This window comes from Mandrillus leucophaeus, unplaced genomic scaffold (genome assembly GCF_000951045.1).
Source record: "Mandrillus leucophaeus isolate KB7577 unplaced genomic scaffold, Mleu.le_1.0 Scaffold1335, whole genome shotgun sequence".
NCBI classification, from domain to species: Eukaryota; Metazoa; Chordata; class Mammalia; order Primates; family Cercopithecidae; genus Mandrillus; species Mandrillus leucophaeus.
The window spans coordinates 121,730-139,043 of NW_012101294.1; positions in this window are offsets into that span (position 1 = coordinate 121,730).

The following is a 17,314-nucleotide window of genomic DNA, read 5'->3' on the forward strand; positions in this document are numbered from 1 at the left end:
CCAGTAAGACTTCAGCTCTGCAACCCTTTATTTTTCATCACTACCAGAAAAGGGCTATTCCACAAAGAGATCCATAGTGAGGATCTTCTGATAATGTGAGAAAATGAAGCCAAGCAGATTCCTGCTCTACCCCCCAGCAGTATTACAACAAGGCATACCCCAGGGAGCTTCATTATGATCCTATTACTGTAAATGATGGCTGGAATCCACCATCAGATTTGATATTACCATATAATCATTTCTATAAAAGGCTTCAAAATCATTATTAGCACAGAGAACGAATTAAATGACACGCCAGCAGGGATTTTACTACTAACGAACTAAAATGAAATTAAACTAAAAAAAAATAGAACTCTATGAATATTACATTGCAGTGATCACACCTACTCATGGTGCCAACAAGAACTAGGCTAGAATTAAATAAACCACAGCACCCTGATCTTGTGTCTCTAGAAAACATCGAAACTTGCGTTCAGTGACCAAGACAGCTAGCTAGATTCTTTAAGAAGCCCACTTAACCAGTAGCTGACCCATTCTACCAAATGCAATGTGGGTTTCTTAATGGCACAGAAACTGCACATTGTTTGGTCCCTGAGGTTATGGTTTACATCGCTTCCCTCCTCCCAGGCCCATGTCTGAGGTGCAAACATATATACGTGTGTGTGTGTGTGTGTGTGTGTGTGTCTCAAACATAATCAAGAGATTTGTAAGTATATGTTTATTAAAAATTTCACTAGTTGAGCATATTCTCTCTGTATACAGCTACACATTTTAACATCCCTAACAGCCTTTCTTTAGAGAAGTGTCTATGGCCCTAATTAGAGATAATTAGTGGCAGTGTCTACTTGAGAACATCTTGCAGCCTGTTAGAACAGTTGCTAGCTAAATTTGTAGAAGTTTTTCTTGCCCCCCCCCCTTTTTTTTTTGATAACCATTCTAGATTCATTCTTCCTGTTAGCACATCTGTAATGAGACCAGGGGACTGTGGGGACAGTGGTGAATTAGAGAGAAACAGTCCCCATGCCATGGATGTTATAGTCTAATGAGTAAGATAAAATAAATGAAGATATAAGCATGTAGATGACTGGAAATGAGAAGTACTAGCGAGGAAAGAGGCATGGAGCTAAGAGGTACCAACTCTTAAGAGGATGCCAGTGAAAGTCTTCTCAAAGAGATGAATTACAAGATGCTTCCTCAAGAATAAGCAGGAGCCAGCCATGTACAAGCAGAGGAGAAAAGCATTTCTGGACAGAGGGGCAGTAGGTACCACAGCCCTGGGGCAGGAAAAGGCTTGGCATGTTCAGGTAACGAACACAGCTAGAGGCTGGAGTTCAGGGAACAAGGAAGGGAAAAAATCAGGTAAATGGCCCTGGCAGAACTTTGGGCCATCACAGAGAGTAAGTGTCTCAGGAAGCTTGTGAAGGATGTGAAGCAAAATAACATCACACTTGTATTTCCAGCTTAGTAGCTCTCATAAGTTATAGTTGAGTGCCTGTGATTTTTTTCCAGCTGAGGGTGCAAGCTGCCAGAGGCTCTACCATTCTCAGGTGTCAGGGGTGTTGGCCCTATTTACACAGCTCCACTAAGCAACGCCCCAGTAACAATTCTGTGTGAGGACTCCAACCCCACATTTCTCCTTTGCACTGACCTAGTAGAGTCTCTCTGTGAGGGCCCCACCCCTGTGGCTGGCTTCTGCCACATCCTTGTTTTCAATACATCCTCTGAAATCCAGGTAGAAACTGCCAAGTTTCCTTCACTCTTGCATTCTGCATGCCTGCAGGGTTAGCACCATGTGGAAGCCCCCAAGGCTTACAGCCTGCACCTTCCAAAGCAGCAGTCTGAACTGTACCTAGGGCCTTTTGAGCCACAGCTGGAGCTGGAGCAGCCAGAATGTGGGGAGCAGTGTCCTGAGTCTGAGTAGGCCAGCAGCGCCCTGTGCCTGGCCCCTGCAACCATTTTTTCCTCCTAGGCCCCTGGGCCTTTGATGGGAGGGGAGGCCTGGAAGATCTCTGAAATGCCTTTGAGGCCTATTTTCCATTATCTTGGATATTAGCACTTGGCTCCCTTTTATTCATGCTAATTGAGCTAGCAAGTGGTTACTCCACAGCCTACTTGTAGTCCCCTCCTGAAAACACTATTTCCTTCTCTATTACATGTCCAGGCTGCAAATTTTCCAAACTGTTATACTCAGCTTCGTTTTTGTTATAAGTTTCATTTTTAAGCCATTCCTTTGCCCCCATATCTGATCATAGGTTGTCAGAGGCAGCCATGTCAACTCCAACTCTTGAATGCTTAGAAATTTCTTCCATGACGTATCCTAGGTCATCATTCTTACATTCCAACTTCCAACAAATCCCTAGGGCATGGACACAATGCAGCCAAGTTCTTTGCTAAGGCATAACAAGAGTGGCCTTTGCTTTACTTCCCAACAAATTCTTCATTTCCATCTGAAACCTCATCAGACTGGCCTTCACTGTGCATATTTCTATCAGCATTTTAGTCACAACAACTTAACGAGTCTCTAAGAAATTCCAAACTTTCCCTTGTCCTCTTGCCTTCTTCTGAGCCCTCTAAACTCTTCCAACCTCTGTCCATTACCCAGATCCAAAGCCACTTTCACATCCTCAGTTATCTTTGCAGCAATGCCCCACTTCTCAGTACTAATGTTCTGTATTAGTCTATTTTGCATTGCTATAAAGAAGTATGTGAAGCTGGGTAATTGATTAAAAAAAGAAGTTTATTTGGCTCATGGTTCAGCAGGTTGTACATGAAGCATAGTGCTGGTGTCTGCACTAGTGAGGATTTCAGGAATCTTCCAATCATGGCAGAAAGTAAAGAGGAACCAGCATGTCACATGGCAAGAGAAGGAGCAAGAAAGGCAGAGGTTCCAGGCTTTTTTAAATAACCAGATCTCACATGAACTAATTACCATGGTGGCGGGCTGGGGATGGGGTGGGGAGAGGGGTGGGTGTTGGGGGTAGCAGGCACCAAGCTATTCGTGAGGAATCTGTTCCCATGATCTAAACACCTCCCACCAGGCCTCATCTCCAATACTGGAGATTACATTTCAACATGAGATTTAGAGGGGACCAACATCCAAACTACATCACTTTCGAACCACAAGAAAACCCCAAGGACAACTAGAAAGCAATTAGGCAGTTGCATATGTGGTTTTGCCTCTGGAGCAATGTGTCTCAAACCCAGATGAGCATCAGAATCACCTGCAGAGCCTTTAAAAATGTGGATTCCCGGGTCCCACACCAGACCCCATGATCAAATTCTACAGGGTAGGGCACAGGACATCTGTATTTTCCAAAAGTCTCTGGGCAATTCTGGTTAACAGCCCTTTCCCAACCCAACAAGCATTGGGAAACACTAGCTGGTGACCTGAATTGTTGGAAGATGGTTTTTAGCTGTAGGGCCAGAGTTAGGTTTTAAAGACAGGGCAGAAATTGGATGAGGTGAGAGCCAGAAGAAAGACTGCAATGAAGAGAGGATATCATGCAAAAGAGCAGAGAGGAAGCAATGAAAGGGAAAATGAGCACCCAGAAAATGCTCGTTTATTTCCAATATTAAACTCTCAGAGTTTACTATGTGCCACGTCTCCCTTTTCTTGTTTTGAGAATGCCATGGTTTGAATGTGTCCCCCAAACAGCATATGTTGGAAACTTAATCCTCAGTGCAACAGTATTGAGAAGTGGGATCTTTTGGAGGTGATTATGCCACGAGGACTCTGCCCTCATGAGTGAACTGATGTTGTTATTATGGGAATGGGTTCCTTACAAAAGGACAAGTTTAGGTGTCCCCTGCCCCCTACCCCTTGCTCGCTCTCTCTCTCTCACTCTCTCACCCTCTCTTTGCCCTTCTGCCATGTGATGTCTTCCGTCATGTTATGATGTAGCAAGAAAGCCCTCAACAGACGCCAGCCCCTGGATCTTGGACTTCCTAGCCTCTAGAAATGTGAATCAATAAATTTCTGTTCATTATAAATTACTTGGTCTGTGGCATTCTGTTAAAGCAGCACAAAAGGGATTAAGACAGAAAGGTAATGAGAAACATGGCTTGTGGGGAAACGTTGATGTCATTTAAACTGTAGATATCATTTCCACATTGCCCAACTCTAAAACAAATAAATAAATCTCAGATTCCACTCAATGTATGTCTAATTAATAATATAATAAGTGCCTGAATTTAATATGGGAGCATTAGGAAAAAAGCACGAAGAGCTTCAGTGACAAGGCAGGGAATATACACAGGGAACAAAAAGATAACCTGAGTCCCAAGGTGGTGGGAACACTGCTGCCTCTGAGTCTCCCCACTTCTGTCCATAGCCATGTCTTCCTGGGAAAAGTATTACCAGCACACAACCCCCCTTCCCCAGTGGTGAACACATATGTTCAGGCTCACACAAGCACATATGCATGCATGCACGAACATACACAGACACACACTCATAAACACACAAACACACACACATCTGCAGTCACTGCTTCTGAACCACATCATCCATTCTGAGGTCAGTGAGAACTTATGAAACAATGCAGACCTACCTTGAGACTTAAAGGACTAGAAGATGGAGGAGATGTGGTTCTAAGACAACACTTTGATATCTGTAGCAAGAGAGAGGATGAGGAGGAAGGAAGGGCTGGCATAATGAAGAGACTGGAGTGAGGTACTTTCCTGTTACCCTGGTTTTCAAATGATCTGTGAGGCCATTTTCATTTGAAATCAAGGAGCCTCTCTGCCAGAAAATGACCAGAAAAATCAGGTTGTGTAGAAGTTCCCAGAAAAGCTAATACATTCCAAGGCAGATAATTGACTAAATCTAGGAAAACATGCAATTTGGAGAAAAGCCCACGGGGCACATGTTATTGCAAATGTGAACAGGGCCCAGAAGCCTAAATTGTTTATACCAAGTTGTAGAAGTTAGCAAAATAGGGTTCAAAAACTAGTTCTTCAGATGCTGTGAATTTGTGCATGACTTCATTTCCATTCCTTCAATTCCACCAGGAGCTATCTAATTTCTAAATTTTCTTTCAGGAAAAAATCATTTATTTCAGAAATAATGCTTTCTATATAAAACAGTGGCTGTTTCAGGGATTATTTCTTTGATTTTTTTTCTTCCAAGAAAACCATTTAAAAAAAAAAGTCTTTCATCTTAAAGCCAGACATGGGAAGTTTCTCTCTGAGCACCAAAGCAGACAGCAAATTCACTCAATACAAACTGACTGAATGCTACATCGGCCTGACCCCAGGCATGAGGAGCAAATAAAGTTCCATGGGCTTACACACATGAAACAGCAGGAAAAAAGTCCAGTCTCACCCCATGGTGGCTTCAGTGTCCAGGCCAAGTTTTGTGGAAGGAGTGGAACATCCCAGACATCATGAAAATGTAAGAGAATTAGAGCAGCAGAGAAAGAGATGTAGGCATGCCAGTTAGGGGAACACCCTGAAGAAAGGTAAAGGGGCTGGACTAGTATGTTAGATGGATGAATGACAAGAGGGATCTGTGGCCAGATTGTAGAGGCCATTGAAAAACAGAATGCGAGTTTATCCTGTAGCTATTGAGAAGCATATACAGGTGGTTGAGTTGAAAATTAATAATAATAATAATAAGTATAAAAGTAATAGCAAACACTTGTAATTATATTCTAGTAACTATACCAAGTATTTTACATATATTGGCTCATTTAGTTTTCACAACAACCCTATTATTATTAAAAACACTATTATCATCATCTCCATTTTACTGACTTGTAAACTGAGGCGCAGAGATGTTAAGTAACTTTCCCAAGGTCACACAGGTTGTAAGTGGCACAGAGAGGTTGAGATGGATCCCAGCTCTTGCTCTGGAGGCTGTGATGGATGAGGGTTCCATCCTGCTTTCACACTATGCCCTGTCTCACAGAGAACTGGTCTTGAAGAATGATGCTGAAAGGCAGGAGAAACTCAGGTGAGAGGTAGAAGGGACCTGGCTATGTTCCTGGTTCTGTATCGGTATCTACCCTGGCCTCTCAAATCCTCCTTCATGACTTAAGCTGGCTAGAGTAGGGGTTCTGCCATATACGAAATGCTTTCCCTTCACCCTTTACTATTATCAGATTGGGACTTCTCAGCTGGAAAACTGTGCCTTCCTCAGCAGCACTTTAGCAAGTGCTTACTAAACACCAGGCACTCTGCTAATGCTGGAGCCACTGAGATGAGGGAGACACAACCCCCACCCACCATCAGGAGGGAAACTACAGCTGTCCTTCTCCCACCATGATCCTGCCTTGCCCCGCAGGCTGTGGCCTTGTTGCACAACTTCTGGCTTTCCCAGACAGATCCTTCCCCTTCCCCTGCATTGTGGTCTCACCTCAGTGGTGGCTTTTCCCCACAAAAAAAAAAAAAAGAAAGAAAAAGAAAAAAAAACAGTAATGACCACGATTGTCCAAAAGTCAGGCATTCACTGTCCCTAACTAAAGTGTTTGTTTCCCAGTTTAAAAGAAAGTCACAGGTCTTGTGCAAGTAAAAGTGAACAGTTATGGTTTACAGAAATGGAAGAGATGAGTTCTTGAAACAAGCCCATTGGCTCTGTGAGTTTAAAGATGAGAATCTTCCTACTGGGGTGGAGGAAACTCCACCTGAGACCTCTCCTGTGAGCAGCAGATTTTCTCAAAGGATTGGTTCCCAACTATAGAAACTAAGTCTTCCTTCTCAGCTCTCAGGAACAGCGGATGGGGAAGTGAAGTCCCTAACCCATCTGCAGCAATTTCCAGGGTAAATGACTCATTTGAACAAGTGTTGCCTTTCTGGGGTGGTGCTCAGAGAGCCCCAACATCAAGGTACCCAGACTGGGTCTATATGCCTGTTTCTGCCATTTTCCGTAGGACCTTGTCAAGGTGTTTACACTCTCTTTATCTCAGGGCTTTATTCTGTAAAAGGGGATAGTAACACCCCTTGGGAAGGATGGTCGTGAAGACTACAGGGCTTTGGAATGAGAATACATCCCCATAGTCTCAAGCACGGTGCCTGGCCTGTTGTTGCAGGTGCCCAATATTGAGAGTCATTGCTACAATTCCAGTGACAAGCCATGTGACTGCCATCATTCCAGCTAGACAAGCCTTGAGGTGGTCTGCATCTTTCAAGGCAGAGGCGTTCTGAACAATTTCCAGGGATACTGGACTCCGAGACTCTGGAAAAATGGCAGACCCCCATGAAAAGCAGATACATACAAGATTTTGCAAAGGATTTCAGTGAAGTCAAGAAGCCCCTAATCTCAGTGTTTTGCCTCCACAGGATTCCAGAGATGCCAGGTTCAAAGGCCCTGCATTCAAGACAACTTAACTATCTCTGAGTTTGTTTATTTTGCACCGAGATCAGAGTGAGGTGACCTTCTTGCACTTTGTCCCAGCGCAGCCTCGGGAAGGCTATCATCACCTTCACTATGAACAGCTTAGAGGGATCTCCTGGACCAGGGAGGCCCAACATTTGGGGCACAGAGCCACCCACGAGCTCTAGGAATCATCATGTACACCAAGCACTGTGTGCAGACTGAGAAAAGAGCAGCACTTATCCCACACATCAGCTTGTGTCTTTCAAATGCAGGAAGCTGCTGGGGCAATGAACAAATACAAAATACAAAGAGCTGCTAAAAGCACAGGCATCAGCCTGTGGAGGTACCAGGAATATTTTGACATTTAAGGAGACCCTCAAACTTGACAACGTCAGAAATCCCTGCTGTGGTCCAACTGCCCTCTCCCTGGCCACTAATCCAGTGTAGGCATTGGTGATGGAGGGTTGCCTAGGCAATGCCTGAGCAATATGCCACCAGGAACAACTAATATAATTAAAGTGGAAACCTTTAAGAGCACGGTTTAAACAGAAGAGAATCATACCACATCCAAGGGCTCCTTTGTTTAGCTTCTGCAAATAAACCCCATTTTCAGAGTCCCTGGGTTGCAGTCTCTGCTTATAATCACTTTGCCAGCTCTCCATACCTAGATTCTCATACACCAAGAGAAAGGTTTTGGTGGAGTTTATTTCTTTGTTTCTTTTTCCAAAATCATGCTATCTTAAAATCACAGAAACTAAAGTTAATGCTATGGTTTGGATGTGGTTTGTCGTCACCAAAACTCAGGTTGAAATTTAATTGCCAATGTAACAATGCAGGGAGGTGGCTCCTATTGGGAGGTGTTTGGGTTATTGCCTAGGCAACCCTCCATCACCAATGCCTACACTGGACTAGGGACCAGGGAGAGGGCGGTGTGTGGGTTATAGGGGCAGATTCCTCATGAATAGATTAATCCTATCTGGTGGGAATAAGTTCTTGCTCTCATGGGAGCAGATTAGCTGCCATGAAAGCGAGTTGTTACAAAGCTAGGCTGCTCCTCCTGTTTGGTCTTTTTTGCATATGCCCACGTCTTCTGCTCCCTGTCATGTTGTGACACAGCACAAGACCCTCACCAGATGCAACTGCCCATCTTGAACTTTCCAGCCTCCAGGATCATCAGTCAAATAAATCTCTTTTCTTTATAAATTACTCAGATTCAGGTATTCTGTTGTAGCCACAAAAAAATGGGCTAAGACAGTTAAATTTAACAAAAACAGTTTTGTCTAATTTTCAAATTTGGGGAATCTATGGTTTAGTTTTCTCCCAAACCATTACTCAATCAAAATGTTAGGCTTAAACTGTTTTAAATGTACTGTCAAAACATCAAGAAATTTAACAATAGTAACAAGTGGAAATCCTGTACAGCAAGAAATTTAATAGTAATAAGCAGAGATACCTTATAGCAAGAGAACTGAATAAATGAATCGTTTTTTGAAGCACTCCCCTTCACTTCTATACATTCCTCCTCTGGTTCCAAGCCTGTGCTCCTTCCAGACTCTCCCTTCTCTCCACATAAATTTCTAGGGGCATTTGCCTTGAAATAAAGATGAACAAGCTTGCCACTTCCTTTTTTCCATTTCTTTCTTTGCAAATGACTGATCACCTTAATTACCTGTAATTTAGGAAATTTCCACCGGGGGTGGTACTTCATTATTGCAGACCCGGAAATAATATTTGTATGACTTCGGAACCAAAGACGAACATGTTCTATATGTTTCTAGGTAGCAGGATTATAAGCAAATCTTTTTCTGCATCTTTATATTTTTCTTCTACTTTCAAGATAACGTATCTATTTGATAATCAGAAAATAAATAAGTTGAAAATATTTTAAAGTTCTTAAATAACAAAGACAGCAAAATTGATGCCAGGATATAACCTTTTTTTACTATTAAATATAGGAGCATATGTTCCATGGTGTGCATGATAAATCCATGAACTGTGGATACAATCACAATCGATTGCTTGCCCATACCATTAATGGGCGGTTTATTGACTGAGTGTGGTGGTTTACACCTGTAACCCAAGCACTTTGGAAGGCCAAAGTGGGCAGATCGCTTAAGGTCAGGAGTTTGAGACTAGCCTGGCCAACGTGGCAAAACCCTGCCTGTACTAAAAATACAAAAATTAGCTGGGCATCGTGGCACAGGCCTGTAGTCCTAGCTACTCGGAAGCTGAAGCAGGAGAATCTCTTGAATCTGGGAGGCAGAGGTTGCAGTGAGCCAAGATCATGCCGCTGACCTCCAGCCTGGGCAACAGAGTGAGACTCTGTCTCAAAAAAAAAAAAAAAAAAAAAGAGGCTGTTTACTGCTTAGTCATTTTTGCTTCCCCTGCAGTCTGCATGTTAGTTGGGCTCAAGGAGGTAGGTGCCAACTGCTGCTGCTGCTGCTGCAAAGAATCTGAATCCCATGGATTCCGATGTCTCATCTCTCCTTTGGCTTTAAGACACATGTTTACCTATGTAACTAATCTTCACATGTACCCCAAACCTAAAATAAAAGTTTAAAAAAAAGACACCCTTTCAATCTTTCACCGTCAGTCAGTGTACGCATGACAAAAGAGGAAAGAAGGCAAGTGCGGTTTTTTATGGGTTTTCTTTTTTTTTTTTTTGGCCTTTATCTTCTCAACTCTAAATCAGATTTACCACTGAGGCCTTCCATTTTTACATCAGAATTGCCAGTCTACAAAGATTAAAGAGAGTAATAATGCCTCCTGCAATAGTGGTTTTAAAGAAATGTTATATAAAAATATGTTGGGTTTGAATTTCTCCACAAAAATGGTACAGTAAAAATTGGTACGATCTTTATTTATTAGAGTTTATTGCTAATTCAGCAATCCCACTTTTAGTAATAAATTCCATGGAAATAAAGTGTATAAAGATACACATCAGGAATGCTTATTGCAAAGTTATTCAAAGTAACAAAAATAAAATAAAAACAGCCTAGATCTCTCCTATTTAAGAGCTTTGTTATTTAAATAATGACATCTTCATACATTTAAAGGATTGAGGCCAGGAACAGTGGCTCACTCCTGTAACCTCAGCATTTAGGGAGGCCAAGGTGGGTAGATAACTTAAGTTCAGGAGTTCAAGACCAGCCTAGGCAGCATGGCAAAACCCTGTCTGTACAAAAAAAATACAAAAATTAGCTGGGTGTGGTGGCATGAGCCTGTAGTCCCAGCTACTTAGGAGGATGAGGTTGGAGGATCGCTTAAGGCCAGGAGGCAGAGGTTGCAGTGAGTCAAAATTGCACCACTACACTCCAACCTGGGTGACAGAGTGAGACCTTGTCTGGAAAAAAAAAAAAGAAAAAGCAGAAAGGAATGAGAGAAGTGTGAGCGAAGTGTTTATGTCTTGGCATGAAAAGATGTCTACTGATTGATATTAAGGGCAGAAAATTAAGCAGATAATATAAGAAGAATTATAGCATACCCGATTGATACGGGAGTTAAGAAGAAATTATTTAGGTAGATAGTGAGGGTACGGAAGTCCTCGGTAAGGTTCTTCTTTTAATGAAAAGCAGCCCAAATTATCACTTGCATGGGACCAGATTAGTTGTCATGAAAGCAAGTTGTTACAAACAAGTTGTTCCCTTTCAAATGAAGAGCAGCCTGTAAAATCGAGCTGCAGACATAGATACTGGCAGTTGTGACAATCATGTTCAAGATGATGACTCCATCTTCCCTTCTCTTTGTCAGCCACATGTGCAATAAGGAGCAGACAAGAGGCCACAGATCAGCTGGGAAGCCCATCTGCATAATAAGATTAGGCTGGGGTGACCAGCCTTCCTGAGCTATGTAAACATCATACCTGATCGAACCAATCTGTGAGCCCTATGTAAATCAGACACCACCTCCTCAAACCTGACTATAGAATCCAGCACGTCTGCCATCCACCAGCCTTTTCCGCGTGGAGACCCCCTTCTCCATAGAGAGAGCTATTTCTCTTTCTCTTCTCCTCTGCCTACTAAACCTCTGCTCCTAAACTCCTTGTGTGTGTCCATGTCCTAAATTTCCCTGGCCCATGACAAACCCCAGGGTATATACCCCAGATAATGTAGCTGCTTCACTATGGAAAGAGACTTTTCCTTTGATTGGGACTTTTTCCTTTGATTGGCTGAAGCTCCAAAGCTGAGATAAAAAGGTGACATATATATATCCATTCTAAAGAGAATCCCTAGACATATCCGTGCAGGACTTGCTAAAAGACAGCAAAACCAGCCCAGTGACCACTTCTTCATTCTGGTTATAAATGAAAAGATGAGTCATTCAAACAGAGTTCATTGACTGTAAAGTAGGATTAAAGAATCAGTCTCCTCCCTTCCTTTATAATGGAGAGGAAGGGGTGGCCCCCTTAAGACAGGAAGAGGAGAATTACTTGAAGAAATTGGTAACGTTTGGAAGTTGAGTTGCAGAAATGGGATCCCAACTCAGTGATTGTGGTAAACTAGATTTCTGTTGAGTTAATATTCCCTTCAATCAACTGCCTCCACATTCTTTCCCACCCCACTGATGTTGGGCATGACATGTGACTTGTTTTCGCCCTACTGTGAGCAGAGCATACCTACCTCCTGACACCTGGATTTTGAACTCGGTCATGGGACTTGCTCTGGCCAGTGAGAAACTAGCAGACCTGATGTAAGCAGAGGTTTGAAGTGCACACGTGTGGTTTGGTTTGTTCTGCACTTCTATCGTCTCCTGGGCATAGCTTCCTCTGGGTAACTGCTTCCCCTTTAGCTTTGGCAGGAAGGAACATACGTGGAGCAAACCTGAGCCCAACCAGCAGCGAGAGCCCAAGACCAGGAAGAACCACCACTTGAAGCCAAACTGCCCAGGCAAGGCCAACTTGCATTAATTGAACTGCAGCCCATGACTGTGAGAATAAATGTTTCTAGTTACACATCACTGAAGTTGGGAGTGGTTTCTTAAATAATATTACAGAAATAGCTAGCCCATACAATGGCGAGAGTTCTTCATATACCTTAATAATGTCCTTTGAGAGTTTGTGATATAATGAGCCTAGAGACTGTGTTTGATTCCTGCCTGGAAAACTATAAGGACAGAGGCTGGCAGAAGATACCTATGATGTTGGTACAAGAGGAGATGAGACGAAGTTGGGCAGGCTGCACTGCTACTATTTGGTTGGGCAAGGATGTACGGGATTCCCATGTGTCAAGTGAACACCACAGAAGTTAGTGGGTTTGAGTTATCCTAATGGAATCTGGCTCAAAAGTAGTATCTGCCAGGGCAGCAAGAGGACACAGGTATTCCTTTGGGGGAAAAAGCAGAGGGTACAGGAGCCAGTAGCAGGGAGGTGGGGGGACAGGGAGAAAGAGCAAAAAGTCACAGACCTTCTTTCTCACCGAAAGGCCCAAAGTTTGGGTCATCTAAACTGGGAGGAGAAGAGAAGTCACATGTGAGATTAAAGTTTTGACTTATATTTGACTAGACCTTTTAATACCTGAAAATGGGACTGTTATAATCGAGAAGTGACCAGAAAGCTATGAATCTTCTGGAGGTAACATTAAGGGGACAGAAAGATCTAACAGTACATATTGGAAGACAATGATGGAAATTTAAACTGGTCAACAAAATTATTACACCATTATATAAATTATATGTGTATATATGTATATACACTGATATATTTTTATAGATGTACATATATATATAATTTTTATATATAAACACACCAATAGAGATACTTGTATTTTGATTTCTATTTGCAGAAGTTGAATGGCCAGGGGTAGGTCTGAGCCAGGGCTCTGGGTTCAGCAGGGGCTCCTGTGGTGGAGGCAGACCCCTTGGCTTCTCCTTTCCTTGAGTCTCTTGGCACCAACAATGGGGCTCATTCCTCAGCAAATTTTCCTTCAAATGTTCAGCCTGTGGCAATGAGATATTTTTATAGCTTTCTATTGAATACCCTCCTGAGAATGATCATTTGATTTTACAAGGTATTACCAAGAAACAGAGGCAACAAAAACACATTGTAATTGTTCAAGCAATTTGGCTCTTCCTCTTTCAGATAATGGAGAAATCAAAACCCTGGAGGCCAGAGAACTAGACCCAGGAGTCAGAAGATGGAATTCTTATCTGGCCAGTGGCCCAGACTCACTGTGTGGCTTTAACAAGGCCCTCAACCTCTCTGGGCTTCATTTTCTTTCTCATATAGATCATCTGTGAGTTATACCCCAAGCATCCTATGTATCAGGATAGCTTTTGTTGTGGAAAGACCCTCAGCTAGGTTGATAATCTGTGTTCTAGTCCTTCCTATTCCACCAAGGAGCACTATGACCTCAAACAAGTGATTTAATGTCTTTGAGCATCAGTTTCCTTTTCTTTCTTTCTTTCTTTCTTTATTTTTTTTTTTTTTTTCCTGAGATGGAGTGTTGCTCTGTTGCCAGGCCGGAGTGCAATGGTGCAATCTCGGCTCATTGCAACCTCTGCCTCCCGGGTTCAAGCGATTCTCCTACCTCAGCCTCCCGAGTAGCTGGGACTACAGGTGTGCACCACCACTCCAGGCTAATTTTTGTATTTTTAGTGGAGATGGGGTTTCACCATGTTGGCCAGGATGGTCTCGATATCTTGACCTCGTGATCTGCCTGCCTTGGCCTCCCAAAGTGCTGGAATTACAGGCATGAGCCACTGTACCCAGCCTCCTTATCTTTAAAATAAGAAAATAAGTCATGACTTTCTACCTCCCAGGTTTTGCTGTTTTTTGTATTTTTGTTGTCTAGTGCTACATAACATACTATCACAAAACATAGTGCTAAATAATCCTTTACTTTGTTCATGATTATGTGGTTCAAGAATTTGAGGAAGGACTCAGCTGGTTGTTTAATCTTAGCTCTATGTGGTATCAGCTGGGGCCACTGGAGCTGGACGATTCCATTCTATGGTGTGTCTTTACTCTCATATTTAGCACAAAGGCATTTCTTGATCAATTTCCATCTCTCTCTTCTCCCTCTCTCAATCTCTCCCTCGATATCTCTCTATCACTATCTCTGTACCTCTACCTCCCTTCTCTTCTCTTCTTTTCTTCTCCCTCTGCACAGTGTGTCTCATCCCAGGCTCTAAACACATCTCTTGCTTTCTCTCAACATGGAAATCTCAGTGCAGTCAGACGTCTTATATGGAGGCTGCCTCCCAATGGTAGGCAGGAATCAGAAGCTCCCAGTCAATGAGGGGCAACTCCTAGAGCTGGTACAGTGTAACTTCTGCTGTATTTATTCTATAGGCCAAAGTAGTCACCATCCCCACCCAGGTTCAAGGATGAAGAACTCAACTCCACCTCTTGATGGAGGAGTGCCAAGGTCACATTGCAGAAGAGCATATATTAGATGGCAGATATTAAGCCATCTTTGGAAAATAGAATCTGTCACATATTGTTTTTGTTATTATTGGAGGCAAAAATTATGGTAGATGCAGATGCTCTGAAAAGTCAAGTCATACATCAATCAAGTGCCATTATGATCTTCATTTCAATATTTTGTTTTTTTATCTACTTTGGTTATTGTGACTTTGAGGTAACCAGTGGGTCAAAATCCAGATACAATGGTCTCCAAAGCATGATCCATCATTTAAATCAACTCCAATCAGGGACACAGGGTAATTCCTTCAACAGGAGAACATAGGGCTCTTTTGGCTAAAGAGACATACTAGATAACAATCAAGTAACTAACAACCCCAAAATCAATGGCTTAAGATAAGAAAAGTGTAACACTCCCTTACTCAGTGTCTATCACAGGTCGGCTGGGCCTCTGCAGCCTTAAGAGCCAGGCTCACACAGCATGACTTGCTGGGCACCACAGCAAAGAGAGGGAGCACAGCGAGTTGTATACTCACCCAGCAGTGAGACACCTCACCTTCACTCACATTCCACTGGCCAACACAAGTCACATGGCCACATCTGACCTCAAAGAAGCAGGTGCATGCCACTTGCTAATAACCAGAAAGAGGAGAACTGGAAATATTGGAGAATTGCATTCCAAACAACAACGCTTGGATTGGACATTTTCAGAGCTTTCCTCAAGGGTGTTTTCAGAGCCCTTTCTGAATGCAAAAGAAGCACCTGTATAAAGTTTCAGAAAGAAAATGCATGCAGTGATACTATATTTTCCTGCTGTAATATGCTGTAATTTTTTGCCAAGTTTTTCTTAGCTGTTTCTTGTAAGATATTTCCCAGGGGAGTAACAGCATTTGAAATCCTGACCCTGCCTGGAGATTCACTGAGAACAAAATGTTCCCAGGGGGGAGTTTTACAATAGCATCCATCTGCCAGCTCCAGAGAACACATGGAGATGGCCCATGTGACCCACATTAGAGAGTCTCCGCCTAAGGTTCATGTTCTGCCTTACATTGTGGCATGTTACCAAGAGTCAGCACAGGAGAGTCCATAGAGCAGTTCAGTAGGAATCACACTGCCTGGATTCAAAACCACTACATTCTAGCACGTGACTTTCAACAACTTATTTTAAGCCTCAGTTTTCTTAGCTGTGAAATGAGAATAGTAATAGTACTTACTTTTTGGAGGTGTTAGGAAAATCAAATGAGATAATACGCATAGAACACTTAGAGCAGTGCCTAGAACTTTTTAAAATGCCATTGCTGTTGCTGGTGGTAGTGGTGTTACTTGGCCCATCTCTGCAAGCCCATGACTGGTGTTGAACTCTGTGGGAGGATTGATGGTTGCACTCAGACAGCTCATTAGACTGCATACCCAGTAAGAGCTGTGAGGATGAAATTTAAGAATACGTGAAAAGCAGAGGTATTTTATATTTAACTATCACAGAATGAGAAAGTTTTGTGCATAGAACCAGGAGGTAGTTATCCCTTCTGCTCAAAAATATCTCCCCTACCAACCTGCCAAGATGCCTTGATATTTTATTATCAGAAATTCATTCCTTTGGCTTAGCCATTGCCCTGCCTAAGTGCCTCACAAATATTTATTGAGTAAATGAGAAACACAGGAAAAAGGCTTAACAGGAACAGCTAAAGCGTTTTTTTGTTTGTTTGTTTGTTTGTTTTGAGGTGGTGTCTCGCTCTGTTGCCCAGGCTGGAGGGCAGTAGTGCGATCTCAGCTCACCACAACCTCCGCCTCCTGGGTTCCAGCGATTCTCCTGCCTCAGCCTCCCAAGTAGCTGGGACTACAGGTGTGTGCCACCATGCTCAGCTAATTTTTGTATTTTTAGTAGAGACAGGGTTTCACTATGTCGGCCAGGCTGGTCTCGAACTCCTCACCTAATGATCTGCACCCCCTTGGCCTCCCAAAGTGCTGGGATTACAGGCATAAGCTACCATGCTCGGCCCCAGCCAAAGCATTTTTAACATACAGCTTAATAAAAAGGGCCAGAACATTGTCCTGCCTATAATATTCTCCTAGTCACCCAACAGGAGTAACTAAAATTTCACCACATGTGATGACATTTAAAATTCTTACCAAAGTGACTTTTTTCAACGATATCACCAAAACATTTTCTGAACCAGCATTCTTGTCTTCAATCAGTCTCCCCTAATTTAGCCTCTAAATTATTGTAGGGTAATCTTTCTGCAAAAGATATGATCATGGCATACCCTTGTTCTAATGCCATTTGCTTCAAGATGGGTATTAGTTCTTCTGTGTGGCACGGGATACCTTCCATCATCACACGCTTGGCCCCTCTTTAGCCTTGGCCTTGTCTTCTCTCTCCAGCTCCCTCATCACCAACCAACATTCTAACCCACCCCCAATACACACACACACACACACACACACACACACACACACACACACACACACACAATGTAGCCAGGAAACATCACATTCTTTGCCTGTCACCTGCACAGGAGTTGTCTTCTGCCTCTATCACATGCAATAGAAATAGTGGTCTGAGGAAAGTTTTTCCTCCTTCAGCATTGGCATGTGACTCCTGAGGGATGAATGATCACAATTCTTATTCTTTCCAGACA